Source organism: Callithrix jacchus, chromosome 10 (assembly GCF_049354715.1).
Source record: "Callithrix jacchus isolate 240 chromosome 10, calJac240_pri, whole genome shotgun sequence".
NCBI lineage: Eukaryota > Metazoa > Chordata > Mammalia > Primates > Cebidae > Callithrix > Callithrix jacchus.
In genome coordinates this window covers 96435277-96454307 of record NC_133511.1, presented here as the reverse complement: position 1 = coordinate 96454307, position 19031 = coordinate 96435277, and the positions used below count along the sequence as shown (strand labels likewise).

Below are 19031 nucleotides of genomic sequence, written 5' to 3'. Positions count from 1 at the left end.
TGGAGGCAAGTTGCATTAATACAAAGGCATATCTTCCTAATTATGTAAGGATCATCTCTCCTGCTCGCCTTTTAACTTGTCTTTATCTGAAAAGCAAAATCCAAGGTGGAGGCAAAATAGGAAATTTAGAAAACTAGAAGTTCTCACTCACTATGAAGTTATACTTTGTTTTTTAGAAAGCAGCAAGGACCAAAAGTTTTAGAGCTTACCTCACCTCTGGGTAATTTCAAACACATTTATCTTTTCCAGGACATCTAAAATATCTATGTGACTTGTTTTTTTAAGGTAACCATATTTCATTATAAATAACAATAAATATCTTCATGTGACAGCAATTTCTAGAGATAATTTTTTTCTCTTTTTCTAAGTAGAATGATGTGATTTTAACAAAAGCTATGAATCAAGACATAGCCTTTATATGCTAGAAATAATAGAACTAGTACTTAAAGTAGCAACTTGACAACTCACAAAGAATATTATAAACATATCATGCCTCATTAGTTCAGTTATGCTTCATTTGGTGTTAATCATCTTATTCTTATTCAATATTGCAAGTACTTGTGCATATTTTCTCTTTTAATATTTTTTTTCTGTCTGTACATCTGACTGTCAGTGGATGAAAGTTAAACCAACAATGTCATTACCAAGTGACCTAGCCATTTAAAAAACCATTTAAAAATGCTTCCTTCCAAAAGATATTTTGGACACCTTACAGATAAACTAGTTGAGTCAGAGTTATTTTTTTAGAGCACCATTCAATATTAATGTTGCTTCATTTTTAAGAAATGCAGATATGCACGGTATCTGGACTTCAGTGTTCAACTAAAAAACTAAGGTAATATCAAACACATGAACACACATGCACGCACAGAGGAAGATTACATTATAAAGGTTAAGAACTGTTAACCTGTAGATTTTGTTTGGCTTGCGTATTATTGCAATTTTTGAATTAGTCGTGAGCCTATAGGAACAGGAAGATTTTATACAAAAAGTAGCATACTTCAGGCTTTCCTTGAAAAACATCTGAAAAATGGGCAGCACTGGACTTGAATTCTGTCATGACACCAGTAATGCAGGAGCTGAGTGGTGATGTCCCCTTTAGAGAGAACATATGTCCCCCAGTTTGCCATATTCTCCACCATTCCCTTTGGCAGCCCTCACACTAGCTTTCACTGCTTCATGCATTTCTAATACTTGTCTGGCCCATAAAGACTTTTGAATTTGCAGCCCCTACATATAAAATCAATGGAGTAATGGACCCACTTCTTAAATCAAAATAAATACGGAGCTGAATATTCTGTCTTAAAGGTGATCCATAAAAGAAGTTTCAGACTTTCATGGAACCCTGTCCAATTTCAATCTTAACCATCTTTCGGTTAATCTTTACCATCTTTCGGGTTAATCTTTCAGTTATGTTTTTTTACATCCATTTTTAAATTGCAATTTAGGTCTTTCTAAAAATGGAGTGACAACTAGCCAACATTACCAGACTGGGTTAAAAACACACACTGTTTTACGGACACTTTTACATACAACCAACAAGTGTAGCTGTATAATGCTAAGGAATCGCAGCAGACACAAGTTGTATTCACATATATGGATAATACCATTAGAAATGTCAACATCAAGTAGAAAGTTGTCCATGTATAGTTTCACAGTATGTGGATTACTGAATGGAACTTGTCTCTGTTCTTGCTATGTTATGAATTATGGCCTGGAAATCCCTTTCCCCATCCTCTACATGCATTCTTCTTTTGTCCCAGGTAGTGTTGGTAGACATCAGAGCTATTTGAGGCTGTCTAGCAAAATAAATTTGTGATCATGAAGCATGATAACAGTTCTCCATATAGTTACCAGAAAATGATGAATATATGAGTATATAAACACATACACATACATATCTACATTTTATAGATGTCTTGTAGGATCTATAACTATCCAATTCGTTTCTACATCACCTGTAGAGACATTTACACACATGCATGCTCAATGGGGTTATACTACTTATCAAGCTTCTCAGGACAGATCATTCTTAATTCTCTCACTTATAAAATAAGAACACTTGAAAGTCACATAATTTCAGAGAAGGAAAGATTCCAAAGAGAACCTACTTTAAAATTTTCTTTACTAGTGGTAATAGAGGTGGTGATAGTGATAGCTGTGATAAGAATATCATCATTATTTAAAAAATTCCAAGACCACTAGAGACTAAGTGATCTGCTAAAGTTCATATATCTAGTTCACGTTAGATGCAGGACTAGAACTCAAGTCTCTCAACCTTAGTATGGTGTATGTCATGATATTATGACTGATTCTTGGATGGAATATAGCTCCTTCATTTTCCCTTCCTTCCATTATTGATGTTGTTGTTATTTTTTAACTTTGTTTTTAAAAATATTTTTAGCTTGATGCTTTTTGATCAAGAAGAGGAAAGTCTATGACATCATTATCTAAATCAGTCTCATCTGAGCATTATTGCATGTTGGATCCAAATTTGATTTTTCTACGTATACAGTGTCTTGAAAAATAGGCAGATACACTTGTGTCTAGAAATTTTATTTCTTTAAGAAGTTATTATACATTAGAATGATACCTTTTTATCCAGCCTAATGTGGCACTACATGAGATTTGTTTTTTTTATAACTTTGGTAAAATTTAGGGACAACATTTATAGATTTTAGTAGACCACCAACAGGATAAGACTACATGTTTTTAGTAGAATTTTCTAGGAAAATATATGCTTGAACAGAATTGAAGCTTGATAAAATTTGACAAATGCCAGTAAATTTGTATTTCTTTCGAATTATTTTTTATTTTCTTAACAAAGGAATAATTTCTCTTCTTTAGCCATCCACCAAGAAGATCTTTTAAATTCCCTAAACAGCCATATATTAAATTTTAAACATTTTCGAATGCCTTTATGATTAACTTTTAGGTTAGTAACATTCTGACACTTTATTCACATTTTTATTTATTCAAAGATAACTTTAAAATCCTGCTACATGCCAGGCCTTGTGATCAACTCTGAGGACATGCATGGTCTCTGCCCTCACACAGTTAGCAGTTAGTTGGACATCTTTTCTGTTATATTAATTTTGAGAAAAGATGCCGTAAGTTCAGAAAGTCGAAACTGAAATCAACATAATTCATCATTAAGGCAACACTAATTCAATTAAAAAACAGAATCCTGAATTTTGCAGATTTGCATGGTTAGCATCAGTCTGTTAATTACCAACTGCAGATGTCTTATACTTTGAAAAATTATCATTTGCCATTTTATTTATCTCAAAGAAATATACTCACGATAATTTATGAAACAGGAGAGATTGCTTGTAAGCAACGAAGCTGCATTGAGTTACAGCTCTTACACATTAAAATGATCTAAATTTTATCTCAACCCAACATATTTCCCTCAAAGCATTACAGCAATCACTCCTTTTTATTATTTTGAAGAAGTATACTTCTAAGTTTGGGATTGACAGCTCTAAAGATTAGCAATATTGTTTTTGTTGTTTCTTCATTCAGGGTTTGGAATATGAACTTTCTCAGTACCTCAGGAGAATTTGTTATAGTATTAAACTATTTGGTGATTATTTTAATACAGCTGCATAAAACGTTATGATTATATCAATATGTATTATTAAGTCACTGAGATAGTGTCAGATCATAATAGTGAGACTAAAACGTTGATTCCATTTTCAGTCTTCCACTTACACAAAATAACTTGCATAATACTTTTCTGATCTATTTGAGATGTTGAGCTTAAGTCAGACATTTTGGGTTCTGGTTTCTGTTTAGATACTAACTAGTGCTGCGGTTTTACCCAGCTCACTTCATCTCTCTGCTTCTCATTTTATTCATCTATAAGATGGGAACTGAACTGGGATAGCCCCTCACTTCCATTCAAATTCTCACAGTCTGTGTATTTTTTCTTAGATAATCATTATTATCATAATCATTCTTTTAGTTCTGGACTCCAAGTGTCAAAATTTTAAAAGCTTCTCTTTTCCTTTATTAATTATAAAAAAAGAAAGATCCTTGGAAAGACAATTTTCCCCAGTACCTTCATCACCCCACCTAATGCCGACATTGTTTTGAACTACATTTACATTGCCAAAGCCTTAGAATGGGATCCTTAGCTTAGGGATCAGTTATACCTTGAAAGATATTTTGTTTAATATTAAACACTTTTACATAACTATTAGAACTCCTTTTATTTTTCATATCTCTGCCCCACCATGCTCCATCCTAATTACATTTTCCTTTAATAATGTCATGTTCTTCTTTTCCCAAATTTTACATCTGAGACTTACCTTTGACTACTCTCTAACCTCCACCCCATTTATTCAATCATCAAATTGTTTCTCCTTTGTAATATATTTGTACAGAAAAAACAAACTGTTTTCTCTACTTTATACACTTCACTTCTGATGTCCTACAGTTCAACTCAGTTCTGTAGGTGTCCTACAGTTCAACTCAGTTCTGCCTCTATCAGGAGTTAGCATTAGATCTCACAAATTAAGGGCTCAGTCCCACAGGACTGCCTTCCCTTAAAACACCAATAACAAGTCCCAGGTTGTCACCTGTACTCCTGACCAACCAGCTGTATGTTGGGGTTCTCATGACCCTCTCATTGGGTTTGATAATCTGCTAGAATGGCTCACAGAACTCAGAGAAACATTTACTATGTTTACCAGTTTATTATGAAGGGTATGATAAAGAATACAGATGAACAGTCAGGCAAATCGGTACCTAAGGCAAGGTCTGGAAGTGTCCTGAGGACAGGAGCTTCTGTTCTTGTGGAGTTGGGATCTACCACCCTCCTGGCACATAGATGTGTTCACAAACCTAGAAGCTCTCCAAATCCTGTATTTTGGTGATTTTTGTGGAGGCGTGATTGATTATGAACTCATTCTCCAGTTCCTCTTTCCTCCCAAGCGAAGGGGCAGGAACACAAAAAGTTCCAGGATTTAATCATGACTTGGTTTTTCTGGTGACCAGCCTTCATCCAGGAGCCTTCCAAGAATCCCCTCATTAGAACAAAAGATTCTTCTATCACTCAAGGAATGTCAAGGTAGTTAGAAGCTCTGTGTCCAGAACCCAGAGACAACATATTTCTTACTATTTCTGAGTTTAAACATTTGATTTTTCATTTCCTCACTGCCCTCATTATTCTAGTACATGTTTTCTAAAAGTTGGCTTGTAAACCACATGCAACTAAATTCTCCATAATTTTGTAATTGAAATAACTTGAAACAACTGTTAATGTAGATTTTTTTTTGGCAGGGGGGTCCAGACCTTCAAAACAAAACCTCCGAGGCTACGATTCTAAAGATCTACATTGTTATTAAGCACTCATTTCAACATGCCTATGAATTCTTCATATTCTTTTATATAGTCTAGATGTAGGCTAAAGACTAATGTGTACTGAACTAGTTTTGGACTGCTGCCTTTACATACTCTGCCCAGATCACATAGCACCTTGCTTTAGAATAGAATAGAACATTACGTGACACCTCTTATTCTCAACCTTTGATGTTTCTGTCAAAACTCAAAGGCAGTAGGAAAAGTCTTGTTTAACATCCTGTTATACTTAATTGAATTCATTTTTGTTCTACCTTTGTAAGATTTCTAAATATTAATGAATACATGATTAGTTAATTTAGGCATAATTAGGTTAATCACATTTTAGTTTTTTCTTACTCAGACTTAGCTGAGAAAATATAATATTCCCTGATAAAATTCTCTAGTTGTTTCAGAATTAGGTGCCTGAGGTTCCTAATTTTCCATCGTAACTTTTTTCATACTATCCTTTTAATCTTTATATTTAATTAAGTCTCTTTCCTTGTTTCAGAGAGGATTTTTTGCGGGCAGAAATTTCCATAATGTTCTTATTGATTGTATTTATTCTCCAAAAGTTTTGATCACTGTTGCTACTGGTACAACAGTGTACACACATACCCCACTAAGGGTACCAGAGCATTGGAGGAGAGAAATTGGTTGTCTTAGGGAAAGCTTTAGCTGCTGAAATACAAATGATGATGGCAACACTTTTGGTAGAGTTTGGGCAGTTCTCCTGCCAGGCTTTCTGGAAGATGATCATTTTATTTAAAACCTGCAAGTGCTTCTGTGGAGAAAAGGTGTCAATCTTTAAATCACATTTTTTGCTACAGACATAGTGGAGATGAATCTCAGAAGTGAGTGTTTGGAACTGAAGGTTGCATTTATTCAAAGGTAAGGACTTTATAAGCCACAGCTTTTCTGCCTAAATCTTCTATTCCCAGATTCTTATAAAATGTACTATTTTTCAGAGCAAGAATTGCTTTTTTCTGCACATATGACTTCACTCTGTACCTAGAAGTTTAGTTATACTCAATACTTTCCTTTGAAGTGTTTTTCTTTTCATTTTAAAGCACATTTTCTAAAGTCAAAAATAATTTTTCCTAATTCATTGCTGTAATATGACCCAGAATTTTAGGGCATCAGTTTCCTTCTACATTGAAATGAAGAATTCGGTACTTTGGAAAACTGGCAGTATCCACTACCATTGAACATGTCTGTACGGCCCAGCAATTCCCCTACTAGTTATTTGCCAACAAATGGTCATATGCTTACATATATTAAGGAAACAATATTTAATAAAACATTAATAGCAACACTAATTCTAGTAGCTTCATGTCAGCAGTAGAAAGGATAAATAAATTGTACTATACACTGTGTATTCATTGGAATACTATATGGTAGGGTTGGCAGATGTTTTTCTAAAGAGCCAGACACTGATTATTTTGGGGTTTATGAGCCACATAATCTGTATCTCAACTTCTCCACCTTGCCTTTTAGTGCAAAGCAGCCATAGATAATATGTTAATGGATGGATGTGTCTTTATTTCAGTAAAACTTTATTTACAGAAACAGGTCAAGGTCTGTTTCTCATTTCTAAGACTTATCTGAATAACGTTTACTATCTACATTTCTACTAACATTCTGATCTCAATCACTTGAGTAATCTCTAAGAAGCTTTACAGTTTCCCAAGATGACAGACTAGAGACTTCTCCAGTTTTCCTCATCAACTTGGAAGAAGCAAACTGTAGAGGTTCACACTGTGAAGTTTTATCCAAGAAAGAACAAAGAAGCTCAACAGACAAGCAAAAGAAAACTTAGATACTGGGAAAGAGAAGGTGGTCAGGCAGCCTGCTGACCCTTAGATACTGGGAAAGAGAAGGTAGGGTCTAGTTGAAAATGGTGAGTGAATCACCAATATGGGAGAGGGAGAGTGAATATCTCTATGATATACCCTCTCCCTGGGGAGCCATGTAATTCAGGCAAATTAGGCCAAAGAAGAACACCTTGACCCTCCCAAGCCCTGAATCTCACTTGGGGAGTACTTGGGACACTGTGTGAGAAGAATGACACTGGAAATTATATCACCCACTTTCATAGACATGGACACCAGTAAGAGGATCTGAAAACCTCTTATTAACTTATTACTCTAAGTCTCGGTAAGAAAAAACTAAAATGTAATGAAGCTAATTATGTCTAAATTAACTCATCATGTATTCGTTAATATTTAGAAATCTTACCAAGGTAAAATAAATACAGAAATTTGAACATAAATCCAGAATTAGTGAGAAGTTTATCAAGGACATATATATCTCCAAACAAACAGCACTTGGGCATGGTGACTTATACCTGTAATTCTAGCACTTTGGAAGGCCAAGGCAGGATTGCTTGAGCCCGGGAGTTCGAGGCCAGCATGGGTAATATGGCATCCCATCTCTACAAAATCTAAAAATTAGCCAGACTTGGTGGTGCATGCCTGTGATCCCAGCTACTCAGGAGGCCGAGGTGGGAGGATTGCTTGAGCCCAGGAGGTCAAGGCTGCAGTGAGCAGTGTTCATGCTACTGCACTCCAGCCTGGGTGACAGAGTGAGACATTGCCTCAAAAACTAAAAATTAAATAAAGAAACAGAACATCTGGAAATAAAATTTTCATTGAAGTAATTACAAAATACATTTGAGAGCATCAACAATAGACTAGACCAAGCAGAAGAAAGAATCTCAGAACTTGAACACAGGCCTTTTGAATTAATCCAGTCAGACAAAAATACAGAAAAAAAAAAAGAATAAACAGGCCAGGCATGGTGGCTCACACCTGTATTCTCAGCACTTTGGGAGGCTGAGGCAGGCAGATAACCTGAGGTCAGGAGTTTGAGACTAGCCTGGCTAACATGGCAAAACCCTATCTCTGCTAAAGATACAAAAATGAGCTGGGTGCATTGGCCTACACTGATAGTCCCAGCTACTCAGGAGGCTGAGGAAGGAGAATTGCTTGAACCTGGGAGGTAGAGGTTGCAATGCGTGGAGATTGTGCCACTGCACTCCAGCCTGTGTGACAGACACACTCCATCTCAAAACAAAAAAGAGAGAGTGAAGGAAGGCTTTGAAAAGTGTGAGACTCCATAAAGCAACTTAATATATGAATCATTGGTATTCCTCGGGTAGAAGAAAGAGCAAAAAGCATAGGCCCAATACTCCTCTGAAAAACTACATTGCAAAATGAATTTCCACATCATATAGTCATCAGACTATCTAAAATCAACATGAAGGAAAATTTCTAAAATTAGCAGGAGAAAAGCATCTAGTCACAAGAAATTATGTTAGACTAATAGCCAGTTCACCAGCAGAAATCTTACAAGCCAGAGGAGATTGTGATGCTACTTTCAAAATGTTAAGAGAAACAAAACTTTCAGCTAGGAATTTTACCTCCAGAAAGAATAAACTTCTTAAATGAAGGAAAATAGTCTTTCCCAGAGAAGCAAATGCTGAGAGAATTTATCCCAATTAGACTGAAGCTACAAAAATTCCCAAAGGCATCCTAAACATGGAAACCAGAGGTTAATATTCACCATCATAAAAACACACAAAAGCATAAACATAAATCTCACAGGTCTTTGAAACAATTTCACAAAGGAGGAAGGAAAAGGGATCGTATGGCAACATGATGGAACTCCACCAAATCACAAAGACCAGGAATTTTTTAAACAACCAGATAAGAGCAATATGATAGAAATAAAACCTCATATATTAATTTTAATCTTCACTGTAAATGTATTAAATGTCCCACTTAAAAGATATTGATTGGCAGGATGGATTAAAAAACTTGGTATATGCCAACTCCATGCTGCTTACAAGAAACTCATCTGTGAAAACATATATAGGCTGAAAGTAAAGGAGTGGAAAAAGATACTACATTCAAGGGATGTGAATATGGTTCAACATTTGCAAATCAATAAATATGATTTATCACATTAACAGAATAAGGACAAAAACCATATGATCATCTCAGTAGATGTGAAAAAAGATTAATAAAATCAGCTTTCCTTCATGATAAAAACCCTCAAAAACCTAGGCATAGAAGGAATATACCTCAACATAATAAAAGCCATTGAAAGCATTCCTTGTAAGAACTGGACCAAGACAATAATGCCCATTTTCATCACTCCTATAAAACACAGTATTGGAATTCCTAGCCAGAGGATTCAGGCAAGAGAAAGAAACAGAAGGCATCCAAATTGGAAAAGATGAAGTCAAGTTATCTCTGTTCATTGATGATAAGATCTTATATCTAGAAAACCCTAGACTCCCCTCCCCCAAATAAACCCCATTAGATTTGATAAATGAACTAAGTAAAATCTCAGGATACAAAATCAAAATCCAAAAATCCATAGCATTTCTATACAATAATGATCAAGTTGAAAACCAAATTAACAACTCAGTCTCATTTATGATAGCTACAAAAATTAAAATACCCAGGAATAAATTTAATCAAGGAGGTGAAATATCTCTACAAGGAAACTTAGAAAACACTGGTCAAAAAAATTGCAGATGACACTAATAGAAAAACATTCCTTGCTCATAGATTATAAGAATTAATATTGTTAAGATCATACTGCCCAAAGCAATCTACAGGTTAAATGTGATCCCTACTAAAATATTGACCTAAGTTTTTACAGAATAAGAATAAACAATCCTAAAATTCATATGGACAAAAAAAAAATATCCTCAATAGCCAAAGTAAACCTAAGCAAAAGAACAAAGCTGGAGGTATCATACTACCTGACTACAAAAATATATTCAAGGCTATAGTAACTAAAACAGTATGATATTGGTATAAAATTATACACATAATTCAATGTAACATAATAGAGAACTCAGAAATAAAGTCACATATCTACAGCCAGCTGATCTGTGACAAAATCAGCAGGAACATGAACTGGAGAAAGGACACTATAGTGTTGGGAAAATTGGATTACAATATGCAGAAGAATGTAACTGGACCCCTATCTCTCACCATATACAAAAATCAACTCAAGATGGATCAAAGAGTTGAATGTAAGAACTGAAGCTGAAAATTCCAGAAGAAAACCTAGGGAAAACTCTTCTGGACATTGGTGTAGGCAAAGAATTCATGACTAAGACCTCAGAAATACAAGCAACAAAACCAAAAGTAGACAAACCAAAAACTTCTGTACAGCAAAAACCTACCAACCAACTAAACAAACAAACAAAACAAGTGCATGAACAGGCACTCTACAGAAGGAAGAAAATTATTTGCAAACCAAGCATCTGACAGACTAATATCTAGAATTTATAAGGAACTCAGCAACAACATAAACCAAAACAGATAACTCTATTAAAAAGTGGGCAAAGGACATGATAGACATTTTTCAAAAGAAGACATACAAATGGCCAACAAGAGTATAAAAAATGCTTAACATCATCATCTAATCATCAGGCAATAGCTGTTATGAAAAAGACAAAAAATAACAGATACTGGCTAGGATGCAGAGAGAAGGGACCACTTACACACTCTTGGTGGAAATGTAAATTATAATAGTGTAACCTCTATGTAAAACAGTATGGAGATTTCTCAAAGAACTGAAGTTAGAACCACTATTTCATCCAGCAATCCCACTACTGGATATCTATCCAAATGAAAGAAACAATTATATAAAAAAGATACATGCACTCATGTTTATCACAGTACTATTCACAATAGCAAAGATATGGCATCAACCTAAGGTTCTATCAGTGAACAAATAAAGAAAATGTACTATATATACACAATGGAATACTATTCAGCCATTACAAAGATTGAAATCATATATTTTGCTGCAACATGGATGCCACTGAAGGCCATTAAGTGAAACAACTCAGAAAAAGAAAGACAAAAGGCAGAATAAGTTTTCACTTATTGGCAGAAGTTAAATAATGTATACACATGGACATATAGTGTAGAATGATAGATATTGGAGACTCAGAAGGGTTGAAGGGTAGATAATGAGAAATTACTTAATGAGTGCAATGTATATAATTCAAGTGATGGTTGCCCTAAAAGCCAGATTTCACCACTGTGCAATATATCCATGTAACAAAATAGCACTTGTACTCCTTAAATGTATATAAATGGAAAAAAAAAAGATTTAGGCTCTTTCTACAGCTCTTCACTTCAAAGTCATCACCAGAATCACCCTTTATGATCCATTCATGGTAGCATATTGTCTATCCTTCTCACAGCCTCTTTCCATTACTGAGTTCCAAAGCTGTTTCCACATTTTTAAGTATTTGTTACAACACCCTACTTCTGGGTACCAATTTGTGTCTTAGTTTCATTTGTGCTACTGTAACAAAATCCCACAGAATGGGTATTTGTAAACAATAGAAAGTTGTTTCTCACACTTCTGAAGGCTGAGGAGTCCAAGACCAAAATACCAATGAGTTTGGTGTCTGGTGAGAGGTGCTGTCTGCCTTGTTGTTACATCCTCTGGAGGGGACAAATGCCTTATCCTCACACAGAAGAAGGGACAGAAAGGATTGAACAAACTCCCTTCAGCCCCTTCTATAAAGGCCCTAATTCCATCCATGAGAGCTCTGCCTTATGACTTAATCACCTCATAAAGACCCTACCTCTTAATACTATCACATTGGCAATTAAGTGTCAACATATGAATTTTGGGGGACACATTCAGACCACAGCAAATGACTTGTGTGGAGTGTCACTAGCTAAGCACCTCCCTATGGACAACTTCCCCTAATTCCAAAGTCAGTTTACAGTGAATACTACTGGTGCCACCCCTCAGTGACTTCTTTGACATCCAGTGAGATGTGGCTGTACCCTCTCTGATGTGAACTGTATCTCAGCCATGAGTCAGGCATCTTTCTTGAGTGTTCTTTCTGAGGCTTAGGAGCAGTGGCTGTTCCTATACCTGCCATTCTTATATTCTTTAGTGTCCTCTTTAACTATTACTAGCCACTCCAACCCTCTGTTACTTCAATCCTGCATTACTAATTATTTATGTTAAACTTTCCCTCTTTGAGTACTATGTAGTTTGCATCTCCTTACTGGACTCTGACTGATAAGCATGGTAATTTTATTTCTCTACTGTTCTTGCATCATTTTAGAAATTTAGAGTTTGATACAATTTAAATGTAAATATTTGTCATAATAACATTTCCATCCCTGAATAGTTACTTGTTGGTACACCAGCTAAAATTTCAACCCGATTATTAACCTACCTCAAACTATTCACCTTTAGTTTTGTTCATAGAAGGGAATTTGACAGAGCAATGAAACATCAACGCTTTTTAAGAATTACCTTTACTGAGTGTGCTCAAGATTTCACCCAATTTTCCTTTTATTCATCATTCATTCCATTTATAGTCTTTACCATATTCCTGAGACAGAGTGAGGCTCCAGATAGATGAAGAAGGAGTCTTGTACTTTTTGGTAAAAATAAAAAGTTGAATTTTTAGACTATACCAAATACTTTCCAGATGTTTGGCTTGTGCCTGCACATGATAATTATGAAGCATGTCTGAACACAGTTGACTCCTGTTACCCAAGAACATGATTCCATCTGACATAAATCTCACCATTTCCATCAACAGACATAGAAGAAGAGACCAAGTTTTAAGTGTACTTTTTTTCTTTTCTTTTTCCAAATTTAGATGCCTACACATCCATTACTACTCAGCTACTCTTTTAATCTTTCTTTTTCTCTCATTTTACAATTTTTAAATTGTTCCAAGAATACTATTGCTGATTATCAAATTATACATACTTTTATGCTTCAAACAAATTATTTTCCGGAAGGTTTTGTTTCTAAAATTTAATTTCCAAATGCAATCGCTGATATTTTTTACAATAGCTACTCTAAATTCCCAAAGCAAAACTATTTATTAATGAGGCATTTCATTCTTATCGAGGTTTAGAAATTTTGATTAGGTCTAAATTTAGTCATATTCCAAACTATTTCCATCTAGTTAAGGATAAAATGGAGTATAATTTGATAATTATTTGCAGCTGGATCATAAATGGAGCTCATGTTATTTATTTTTTAAAAAGGCAGAATTACTGCTTTAGGATATTAATAACGAATCTTGGCTCCAACACTTAGTAGCTGTGTGGCCTTAGACAAGTCATTTAACCTTTTTAAGCTTCACATTCTTTGTCTGGAAAATGGAGCTATTAATACTAGCATTTTAAGTATTTGGCACAGATCCTGGCCTTTAACAGCAAATTGATAATTTGTAGCTAATAATGATGATAATAATGAACAAACTTAAATACATTTATTACATTTTGTTGTATTGTTTTTACTTGGATAAGTCTTTTGTTTTGTTTTTAAAGTTAACTATTCCTCTATTCCTTTACAAAAACTAGTAAAATTATATCACCTCCTTTATGCAATTCACAGTTTCAGCTAAATTAAAGATTTAAGCTTAAACATGGAACCATAAAATAGAAGAAAACATGGATTAAAGCTTCTAACCCAGTGTAATAGTGAGTAGAATTCTTCATAAGTATGCAAAGAAAGGCAAAATCCATAAAGGGAGAAACTAATGACTTGAGTGTATAAAAATTTAAAAACTCCCAAATCTAAAATAATTAAGCAAAAATAAATAGGAGAATATGAAAAATGGGGAAAATCTTTGCAACATAAACATTAGAGAATGAGATAATACTCAATATATAAAACCTGATATAGGCATAGAAAACAATAAACACTTCAATAGAAAAATGGACAAAGGACATTAAAAGGAAATGTATGACAAGAGAAAAATTAAAAGAGCCAACCAAATAAAAATTTCAGCCTTACTAGAGATAAAATAACTGTAATACAATAAGATGGTATTTTCTTCCCTTGAACAATAGGAAAATGTAAAACTACAATGTTGATAAAGATACGAGAAAACTAACATACTAATTTTATGTGTTAGTTATCTATTGCTTTATTTTACAATTAAGTGACAAATTATTCCAAAGCATAGTAACTTAAAACAGCAAATATTTATTATGTTAGAGTTTTGGTGGTTCAGGAACCTGGAGTGACTTATGTTGGTAGTTCTAACTTAAAGTTACTTATGAGACTAACTCAGGTTGCAAACATCTGAGGCTTGACTAAGGCTGGAAGATCTTCTTCTAAGCATACTTACTTTGCTGTAGCCCAGAGGCATTAGTTGCTTTGGCATGTGGGCCTGCACAACATGAGCTAGACAGCCAAAAGAGTGAGAGAGAACAAAAGAACAAAATGGAAGCTCAAGTGACTCTTATAACCTTGTTTTGGAAGTGGCATCTACCACTTCTGCCAAATTCTTTGGATCACATAGTGGAAGAGGAAGTGCCCAAAAGGTAAGGCCATGATGTGGCTGAATATTCTGCTAGCCATGACAGAAGCAAAGGCCACAAGTATAATCAACGAAAATCCAGTAGTGGGCTTTGCTTCCTGGAGTTCACAGGATGGGAGGGCTCTACAAGGAAGCAGGGAACTTTTGGGACCATCAAAGTGGGTGGCACGATATTTCTGTAGGTCTGTTTGACATTATCAAAATCCTTACAAAAATACATATTCCTTGTGACTCAGAAATTTCACTTATAGCAACTTACCCCAAGAAATTAATCAATAGTATGCACCAAAATATATCTTTAAGGATGTCCATTATGGTACTATTTAGATTGGTGAATATTGAAAACAAATTCAGAAATCAACAGTGAGATTGTATGACTATATTGTGGCATGTATTATGAATACCAAATGTTGACATCACATCATGGAGAATAATTTATGATGATGAAGAAAAATCATAATGTTGTTAATGGAAAAAATCAGGTAAGAAAACAATATTTTACTACATTGTACTAAAGAAATATGTATAGAGACAAAACTGGAAGTTTATATGTGAAATGGGTTGTGGAAAGATGGATAACTGTTTTCCTTGTTTTTAACTATATTTTCTAAGTTTTCCATAACAAGCATGTATAATAAGAAAAAAAAAGGTCCTCTTCAAAAACACACCTGATTATTGTATTGACCAAGAGTAGGTAGAGTATCTGGACTTTAAAGTTCCATGTGAAATTCTGCTGACTTACCTGCCATACTTCCCTTGAAAACATAAGCACTCTTGTGGAGCCCCAAAGTTAGATGAAACATAGCCTTTCTTACAGACATGAAGGTAACACCTTGAGAGTAATGGAGATGATCTCCCAGCCCTATTATGGTGGGAAAAAAAATCTCATAAATTTTTATTTAACAACCATGAAGCTACAGTTGCATCCTGAGAGTGAATCTGGTACATGTGAAATTCCAAGCATGTTCTTACTCACTCTTCAGTGGGAAAACTTCTCTGTTATGAAAGTTGAACTTACCCAAGGTCACAAAGCCAGTGAATAGCATAGCCGGAATTTAAAGCCAAGATAGGACTGTAGGTTGTTAATCAGTATGTACTATTTGAAGTTTTTGAAATGGGAATTATGTGATTAAAGATGCACTTTGTCAAAATTTATCTTCTGGTGGTAAAAAATGGGTTAGAATGCGAAGAATGCATTGTCAGCCAAAGAGCTGATGGACTTGGAAAATAATGAGGGCTTAAGACATTAGAGGTCAGTTTAGGGTGATGCACTGGTGAAGCTGAAGGGAGGAAAAGTTGAAAGATTAGGCTATTGACTTCTAGAAGAAAATATTTGAGTTTCAGATTTTGGAGAAAGTGCTTTTCTGTACTGGTGATCTGATGACTGAACCCTGCGGTTGCCTCTTTAGAAGTCAAAATCACTTGGTCTTAGAGTAGATAACACTGAAGGACTGTGGTATTAAAGTATTACACTAGATATTACCTGGAAAAGGAATGACTCCAAAGGGGAAGTTTCAGGACAATTTGTAAATGTCCTAAAATGCATGATGGGAAGATGAATAATAGCTCTGGTCACTTTGCGTTGTTTATATATGTCTGCACCTTGGACAAACTTACAACTCCAGGAAGCAGAGCCCATTAGTGTATTTTTGTTGTACTTTTGGTCTTTGCTTCTTTAACGTCTAGCAGAATGTTCAGCCACATCATGGCCCTACCTTTGGGGCACTTCCTCTTCCATTTCACCTGATATATTATATATTGAAATTTCCCATATTCCAGGTACATCTTCTTTCTAGTATTAGGGAAAGTATCTCGGAAATAAACTTACATAAAATGTCTTTACTTCTATTAGAGGATTTGAAGCATGAAGCTACCTAACAATATATGGGCTTTCCATTTGTCAGAATTTAAGTCATGCTACTGTTACTTATAGTCTTGGAATGTGTCTACTGTTTGTTTTGCTCCTTATAAGTAAATTCTTTTAATATTCTGATATTGTGGAACATACTTGATATTATGTTTTCTCTCATATTTTAAATGTATTGGTCTTTTGTTGCTGAATTTGGGCTTTGATGATTTTAGTGGAACCAATATGGAATAATCTACTTTCTATTACCATCACATTCTTTTCAGTTGAATTGTCTTGAATGACAGTAAGAACTGATGTAAGAAAACAAAAAATTCCATAATGCAATAAAGATGACATCAGATTGAAGGCAAAATGAAAATCCTAATTTTTTTTTGAGACAGAGATTTGCTCTTGTTACCCAGGCTGGGGTGCAATGGCGTGATCTCGGCTCACAGCAACCTCCGCCTCCTGGGTTCAGGCAATTCTCCTGCCTCAGCCTCCTGAGTAGCTGGGATTACAGGCACATGCCACCATGCCCAGCTAATTTTTTGTATTTTTAATAGAGACAGGGTTTCACCACGTTGGCCAGGATGGTCTCGATCTCTTGACCTCGTGATCCACCCGCCTTGGCCTCCCAAAGTGCTGGGATTACAGGCGTGAGCCACCTCACCTGGCCCGAAAATCCCAATTTTTTTTAGATTAAACTTCGTTTGGTTAATATTGTGGATTAGCTTAGTGATTCAAAAATCTCTTTCCAAAATTATCTGAATAGTATATGCAATAATATCACTATATCCAATTCCTATTTAAGGATTAATTTTTATAAAAGTAATATGCTATAAAAATTAATATTAGAACAAACACATTAATAAGAAGTAAATTCTCTTCTTCTCAAACTCTATTCCCATTTCCCAGAGTTATTCACTAACAGCATGCTTTTGTATATTCTCAGAAATTATTATGCATATATTTGCATGTGTGGAACAGTTCTCATTTAAATAATAAAAGGGATACATGTTAGTTTTGAAAAAGTCTCCAAAAATTCAAAACTGAATAAAATAAGCATTGGTAAGGAAATTTTTATGTGTACATATATTTTCATTTCTCATAAGTACATAACTAGAAGTGGAATTGCTGAGTCATATGAAAACTCCACATTTAACATTTTGAGGAATAGCAAGGCTTTCAAACCTTCATATTCTTGCCAACTCTTGTCATTCTCTTTCATTTTGATTTTGTTACTCTTTGTCTTCCTGGTAACTCTACACTTAGTAGTATGCGCTTAAGGTTGGGAAGTGCCTCAAATTTTAAACATGCATATTTATATTACATCCTCTAACAAAGTTAAAAGTTATTCAGTATCTCTTTTTCCAGAACAATATAAGGACCTTACCACCTTTATCTACTGTACACTCCCACATATTTTTTGTTTTTTAGAATTTTAGTTCCACACTTTAAAAAGTGCAGTAAGGAGTTTATATTATAATTGAGGCAGCATATTTAGGCTTGAGAGACTATTAATCAAGAGGGATGGCAGTGAAGCATGTTGCTTAACTTCCCTGTGCCTGCTTCCTCACCTTTAAAATGGGCACAATAATAGTACCCACTTCAAAGTGCTGTTGCGAGGATTAAAATGCAAATTTATTGTTTTGTGGGAAATTACTTTTACACAAGGGTGGCCTCCAAGTGTATTACTTGATAAGCTAGGCTACAGCCCATGGTACAGAAAAGTGCACCGAAGAAATTCAAATATTCACATCATGATGTATTAAATCAATTTAAAACATAAAACAAAATGTAAAGAAAGAGAGATGGGCCACTTTAATGTAATTGAAATATTACACAAGTGGGTTGAAGGGTCATATTAGCCTGAATCTCGTCTGCAGTATTAACATATCCCTGCCTTATGCAGCATTACTCTTTCCTGCTGCTGACGTAGTTACAAGAACCAGAATAAAAACTTGACCAGAGGGGCCCAACAAATAAAAGATGCCTGAGACAGTGACACACACTTGTTCCATGAGAGCTGTGTATGAGTCACTTGACCTGTAGCTGTACTCCTCAGTTAGCCTGATGAGCAGTGATGGATTTTATCTGGCAGAAGACCCCAAGTGAGAGTCAGCAATGGGTGGCTAATTAAAGACCTCATGATTATCGTGCACCTCATGTGCTCCATTTGTATTTAGTATTTCATAAGTATTTTTTGCTTTGTTTAGTAGTTAGTCATGAATACTAAATGTCTATTTTATCTTCCTTTCTGTCTTTCTTTCTTTTTTTTTTCTTTTTTTGAGATGGAGTCTCTCTCTGTAGCCAAGGTTGGAGTGCAGTGGTACGATTTCAGCTCACTGCAACCTCGGCCTCCTAGGTCCCAGTTCAAGGAATTCTCCTGCCTCAGCCTCTTGAGTAGCTGGGATTACAGGCATGCACCACCATGCCCAGCTAATTTTTGTATTTTTAGTAGAGGCAGGGTTTCACCATGTTCTCTAGGCTGGT

General features: G+C 35.0%; 1 protein-coding gene across 1 annotated transcript in view; it reads left to right on the top strand.

The window, feature by feature from the left end:
- DCDC5 (doublecortin domain containing 5) overlaps window positions 1-19031 on the top strand; it is a 269733-nt gene that overhangs the window by 38800 nt on the left and 211902 nt on the right.